The sequence below is a fragment of the Callithrix jacchus genome, chromosome 13, assembly GCF_049354715.1.
Source record: "Callithrix jacchus isolate 240 chromosome 13, calJac240_pri, whole genome shotgun sequence".
NCBI lineage: Eukaryota > Metazoa > Chordata > Mammalia > Primates > Cebidae > Callithrix > Callithrix jacchus.
In genome coordinates this window covers 34612605-34619252 of record NC_133514.1, presented here as the reverse complement: position 1 = coordinate 34619252, position 6648 = coordinate 34612605, and the positions used below count along the sequence as shown (strand labels likewise).

At 48.3% G+C, this 6648-nt stretch overlaps 1 protein-coding gene and 1 non-coding gene across 6 annotated transcripts in view; one reads left to right on the top strand and one right to left on the bottom strand.

Annotated features, from left to right (window-relative positions):
- Positions 1-63: 63 nt before the first annotated feature.
- Positions 64-6648, top strand: part of POFUT3 (protein O-fucosyltransferase 3) — a 114451-nt gene continuing 107866 nt past the window's right edge. For 4 of the 5 annotated variants that reach the window (XM_008979299.5, XM_008979297.5, XM_008979298.5 and 1 more), the window contains exon 1: positions 6266-6321. The gene's annotated coding sequence lies outside the window, so the exon portion shown is untranslated. Of the gene's footprint in view, positions 618-6265; positions 6322-6648 lie in introns of those variants that run through there. The other variant, XM_035270256.3, reaches the window with a different exon arrangement.
- Positions 5701-5807, bottom strand: LOC118146992 (U6 spliceosomal RNA). The gene has a single exon (XR_004733175.1). It is a non-coding gene; the product is annotated as a U6 spliceosomal RNA (small nuclear RNA).

Genomic DNA, 6648 nt, shown 5'->3' with positions numbered 1-6648 from the left:
CCGAGCCTCACCTATCGCGAGAAACGCTGAGACTCTTGGAGGTGCGCAGCGTCCCCTGGCGGTGTAGCCGCTGCGCGTTTCCGCGTTGCCAGCGCTCTGGTGTCGCGAGTCAGTGATGCTGGGGCTGGTTCCCGGGCGGTTCCTGAAACTGTAAACCCGGTTGGGTGACCCGTTCGATCCGCGGAAGGCAGGACGCGCGCAGGCGGCCGACTTCTATAGCGCGGGGACTGCGGGGACTGGGCGTGCTTCCCCAGAGCCCGGTTTGTGACCATTCATGAGGACGGGACTCCTCCCTGCCAGGCCTCCCTTCTGCCCCGAGAAGGCTGGGGAAAGGTGCGGGCGGTGCGGCGAGGCGGGGCTGGGTCCCCGCTCCTCGGAGTCCCGGCCCTGCCCCGCAGACCCTGCCTTCGCTCTCTCCACACACCCATGTTGGGTGCAGCACCGAGTCCTGACTTTGGAAACTCACAGATCAGAACTTGAATTCCGCCTGGTTGGAAAAAATACTGACCAGATGGAAAGAGCATTCCAGTAAAAATAAAGACCGGTGTCTTTTCATTGCCTATTTGAGACAACAAACAAAGCTGACAGAGGAGGAAAATAAGAAAAGTGGAAGTCTAGTAAGTACAGAAACAAATCTGGAAGCCTAACAACTCTTCTGCTAGGGGAGAAAGAAAATCTTTACTAGTTCGTATCATTTTACAAAAGAAAGACTGTCGGCTGGGCGGAGCGCTGTGGCTCACGCCTGTAGTCTTAGCACTTTAGGAGGCCTAGGCGAGCCGATCACTTGAGACCAGGAGTTCCAGACCAGCCTGGCCAACATAGTGAAATCCCGTCTCTACTAAAAATACAAAAGTTAGCCAGACGTGGTGGGGAGCGCCTGTAGTCCCAGCTACTTGGGAGGCTGAGGCAGGAGAATCGCTTGAACCCGGGAGGTGGAGGTTGCAGTGAGCTGAGATTGAGCCACTGCACTTTGGCCTGGATGACAGAGCAAGACTCATCTCAAAAACCTAAATGAACAAATAACCATAAAAATAGACAACCAGCTCCCCTCTGTGCTGCTCTGCCTATGGAGTGGACATTCTTTCATTCCTTTAATAATCTTGCTTTCGCTTAATGAAACTTATGGACACGCCTCAACTTCTTTCTTGCTTAAGATCCAAGAACCCTCTCTTGGGTCTAGATGGGGACACCTTTCTAGTAACAAGATCATTTTAATAACAAAAGTGTAAGAAGGAAACAGTCTCAGTAAGGATGGCTTGTGTCCTGGAGGCCACCCATAGGTCCTAGAGGCTGCCTGTGGCTTCTTGTCACACAGGATTTCTCAACATATCTCCTTACTTCATCAAGCCAGCAATGAGTTAAATTCCAGTCTGCTGAAAGAAAATCTTAAATAATGTAATCATGGCAGTGACTTTCCATAGACGTTGTCTTATGCTATTGGTTAGATCAAGTCACAGGTGCCACCATCACTGGAGGGGAGAAGATAGAAAACATGAACACTAGGGGGCAGGACTCACTGGGCTCACCCAGGGATACCCTGGATTTGTCTGCAACTGAAACTCATGAGATATTTGATATAGTTTAAAGCACTTATCATGATATAATGTATCATTTAGTGAGACAGAGCTTGGAGTGAGCCGAGATCCTACCATGGCACTCCAGCCTGAGGGACAGAGTAAGACCATGTCTCAAAAAAAAAAAAAAAAAAGTAATTTCCAGTTCAAAAGAAGAATGAAAGAAAATTTAATGCTATTTCAACATTCTTTATACATTCTCTTCTGTTACCATGGTGCACTATGTATTTCTCACTAGTGTTATATTATTGTTATTGGTTTATTATCTCTTAGGCCTTGAGCTTTTCTTTTTCTTTCTTTCTTTCTTTTCTTTTTTTTTTTTTTTTTTTTTGAGACAGTTGCATTCTGTTGCCCAGACTGGAGTGCCGTGGCGTGATCTCAGCTCATTGCAACCTCTGCCTCCTGGGTTCAAGCGATTCTTCTGCCTCAGCTTCCTGAGCAGCTGGGACTACAGGTGTGTTCCACTATGCCTGGCTAATTTTTGAGTTTTTAGTATAGACAGGGTTTCACCATGTTGGCCAGGGTGGTCTTGAACTTTTGACCCCAGGTGATCTGCCCACCTTTGCCTCCCAGAGTACTGGGATTACAGGCGTGAGCCCTGGAGTCAGGCCAACCTTGAGCTTTTCAAGATTAAGGATGATGTCTTTTCTTTATCCACAATCTCCTATACAGTTCCTGGTACATAACAAATTCACGATAAATGAGTTGTTAGGGCTCTCTTTGTTATTTATTTAGAGTCAGGGTCTCCATTGTCCAACCTTCCAGGCCTCTGTGACCTTCAGCCACTCTCACAAGCAACTTTTCCCAGAGCTAACCCTGGGCAGAGTCAGGTTTCTTATGAAGTGTACACACACACACACACACACACACACACACACCTCTGAAGTATGGATGGCAACTTGTTGGAAGATTAAACCTAGCAAAGTTACTCACCTGTAAAGCGTATGTGTTTGCTTGTATACAATCAGAAGACTAAACCATTTAAGGAGAAAACAAAATAGGTAGGTTTTTATTGTTGTTTTAGTAGAACCACAGAGCTCATCAAGAGGAAAAGATGTGGGGTTAGGAATTTAGACCCTCTCTCTGTAAATCTGGCCAGGCACGGTGGCTCAGGTCTGTAATCCCAGCACTTTGGGAGGCCAAGACGGGTGGATCACCTGAGGTCAGGAGTTGGAGACCAGCTTGGCCAACATGGTGAAACCCTGTCTCTACTAAAAATACAAAATTTAGCTGGGCGTGGTGCTGGGCACCTGTAATCCTAGACTGGAGTGCAGTGGCAGCGATCCCTGCTCACTGCAGCCTCCGCCTCCCAGGTTCAAGCAATTCTCTTGCTTCTGTTCTCCAAGTAGCTGGGATTATGGGCACCTGCCATCACTCCTGGCTAATTTTTGTATTTGTATTAGAGTCAGGGTTTCACCATGTTGACCAGGTGGGTCTCAAACTCCTAACCTCAGGTGAGCTGCCCACCTTGGTCTCCCAAAGTGCTGGGATTACAGGCATCAGCCACCACACCCAGCCGAGTTTTCTTCTTTGACTGACCTATGTGCTATATGGAAGGCTGTTGTTTTACCTGCATGTATTTGGGGGATTTTCCAGTTATTATTCAGTTACTGGTTTCTGGTTTAATTCTGCTGTGGTCTGACACAATGCTTTATATGATGTCCATTCTTTGAAATTTGTTGAAGTGTGTTTTATGGCCCAGTGTATATGCCTTTTGATGTTCATATATATGTATGTGTATTAGGCCTATATCTAGGAATTTCTGGGTCACAATGTGTATATTCAGCTCTAGTAAATATGAATAGACAATTTTCCAAAGTGGCTGTCACAACTGCACCCCCAGCAATAGTGCATAGTAGTTCCATGTGCTTCATGGCTTTGTCCTTGTGTTGTATTGTCAGGTTTTTTGTTTTTTGATTTGGCATAGTCTTGCTCTGTCGCCAAGGCTGGAGTGCAGTGGCACAATCTCAGCTCACTACAACCTCCACCTTCTGTGTTCAAGAGATGTTCCTGCCTCAGCCTCTTGAGTAGCTGGGCCTACAGGCGACCACCACCACACCCAGCTAATTTCTGTATTTTTAGTAGAGACAGGGTTTCACCATGTTGGCCAGGCTGGTCTCAAACTCCTGACCTTGTGATCCACCTGCCTCGGCCTCCCAAAGTGCGGGGATTACAGGTGTGAGCCACCACACCCCACCATATTGCCAGTTTTAAAACCTGTAGCCATGTTGGTGGGTGTGTAGTATATATCATTGTCGTGTTCATTTGCATTTTCTTAATGACTAAAAACTTTAAGCATCTTTTCACATACTGCCTGGCTATTTGGATTATTCTTTGGTGAAGTGCTGTACTTACTGACTTACTGATTGCTTTTCTCTCTTATTGCTTTTAGGAATTCTTGTTATATTCTAAATTTGTTGGTAGATAAAATATATTAAAAAATACATTCTCTCACTCTGTAGATCATTTTCATTATTTTTCTTTCTCAAGGCAGGATCTAACTCTATGGTCCAGGCTGGAGTGGAGTGGCACAATTCTGACTCATAGCAGCCTTGATCTCCTAGGCTCAAGCAATCCTCCCACCTCAGCCCCGAGGAGCTGGGACCACAGGCGTGCACCGTCACACCTGACTAATTTTTAAAAATTTTTTTGTAGAGATGAGGGTCTTCGTATGTTGTCCAGGCTCGTCTCCAACTCCTGGGCTCAAGTGATCCTCCTGCCTCAGCCTCCCAAAGTGCTGAGATTACTTACAGGTGTGAGCCACTGTGCCCATCTCTTATTTTCTTAAAGGTGTCTTTTGATGAACAGAATTTCTTACTTTTAATGATACCTAATTTATCAATCTTTTCTGTGTGTTTGATTTTTTTTTTCTTTTTTTGAGAGATGGAGTCCCGCCCTCTTGCCCAAGCTGGAGTGCAATGGCATAATCTCGGCTGACTGCAACCTCTGCCTCCCAGATTCAAGGAATTCTCCTGACTCAGCCACCTGAGTAGCTGGGATTACAGGCACACACCACCATGCCCGGCTAATTTTTTTGTATCTTTAGTAGAGACGGGGTTTCACCATGTTGGCCAGGCTGGTCTCGAACTCCTGACCTCAAGTGATCACCCGCTTCAGCCTTCCTAAGTGCTGGGATTACAGGCATGAGCCACCGTGCCTGGCTGTTTGATGTTTCCTAGATGTGGACACCATGATTATCAACCTGTTTTTATAGAGAAGTTGAGTTGCTTGGCACTGGAGCTTCACAAGGCTAGGACCAGGGGAGGCAGGCCTGAAACAGCAGCTCACTCTCAGGCTCCTCTAAGTGCACCCAGCATGGCAGGACACCCAGAGTCAGCATCTCCTCAGATTTTGAGCCCTAAGTGCCTCACTTGCCTCTCCCTAGACCCAGCCCTATAGCAATCTGTTGAATTACCTCCTTAGGTTTATTACCTCCTAGACTAGGGCAAAATAATTTTATCTGGGTTTCCGGATTTGGAGATCAGTAGCCTGAAGACGATTAGCTTTCCTTTACCAGTATCTAGTCTGTTTGGGCTACTGTCACAACACACCTTAGTCTGGGTCATGTATAAACATCAGAACTCCATTGCTCACAGTCTAGAGGCTGAGAAGTCCAAGATCCATGCACTGGCAGATACCTCATAGGTTAGGGTCTGTGCTTCATACAAGGGACCCTCTATGTGTCCTCACATGGCAGAAGCTCTCTCTGGTCTCTTTCATAAAGACACAATAAATGTGTAAATTTATAAAGACTATAAAGGCACAAAATTCACATACGAATTTGGGGCAGGGCACAAGCACCCACACCATAGCAACCAGTACAATCAAATTGAATGATCGTCCCGTTTAGTCTACCAAACACTGCCAGAAACGGTCCCCAGCCTTAGAGAAACTTGCAAAGCTCTTTATTTTCTTGAATAGGTAACTTTGACCTTCTTTTTTAAAAAAATATTTATTTATTTTTAGAGAGTGCTCTCTTGCCCAGGCTGGAGTGCCGTGGCTTGATCTTGGCTCACTACAGCTTTTACCTCCTGGGCTCAAGAGATCCTCCCACCTCAGCCTCCTAGAGCTGGGACTACAGGCACGGGCCACTACACTTGGTAAATTTTTGTATTTTTTATTTCTTTTTAATATGGAACGCTTCACGAATTAGCGTGTCACCCTTGCGCAGGGGCCATGCTAATCTTCTCAGTATCGTTCCAATTTTAGTATATGTGCTGCCGAAGCGAGCACAGTTTTTGAATTTTTTTGTAGAGGCAGGTTCTCGTTGGGTTGCTCAGGCTGGTCTCGAACTCCTGGGTTGAAGCAGTCCCCCCACCTCGACCTCCCAAAGTGCTGGGATTACAGGTGTGAGCCGCCGAACCTGGCCTAAATAGGTGACTTTGAATGCGGTCCATTCCTAGTCCAGTTGGAGAAGCAGAAAGTTTCCAGTGTCTTTAAGAAGAGAGCCCCCGCAGCTTTCCCGAGAACTTTCCCCAGGGCCGTGGCCTCAGGCGGACTGCGAGCCAGGATCACCAGCCAGGGGCGGTCCAGTGTTCTTACAACCCGGGCCCCACGTTTATAAATAGGGTACGGGTGAAAACCCGGATCCCGGCTGGCTCTGCCTGAACGCTCCCCGAGCTCGCCCGCGCGACCTCCTCCGCCGCCCCCGATCCGCTCTCCCGGTCTTCCGGGCGCCCAGGCAGGGGCTCACAGGGAGAGAGGAAGCGGCCCTGCGGTCCGCCGGGCTAACGCTGCTCCGAGCCAGGTGAGTGCGAGCGCCGCGTCTCCTCCGGCCTCGGCGGTCTCTTGGTGGGGAGCAGGGGCTTGATCCTGAGGCACGGAAAGATGCTCTTCTGGTCCCACGAAAGCTGGGACGCTGCCTCCGGGAAGCCGCCCTCTGTGCCGAGTATGGGGTGCGTGTAAGAGACGGAGTGGTGTGTGCAAAAGAATCCAAGTCTGTGTTGGGGACTTAGTGGCGCATAGGCAGAGCCACTGCGGGAGACTGAAGCCTGATCCACCCGGCGGGAGGCGGGTGCGGGGCCCGAGCCTCCGCTGGAGCCCGGAGGAAGAGCGCGCGGGCTCCCGGCGCCAC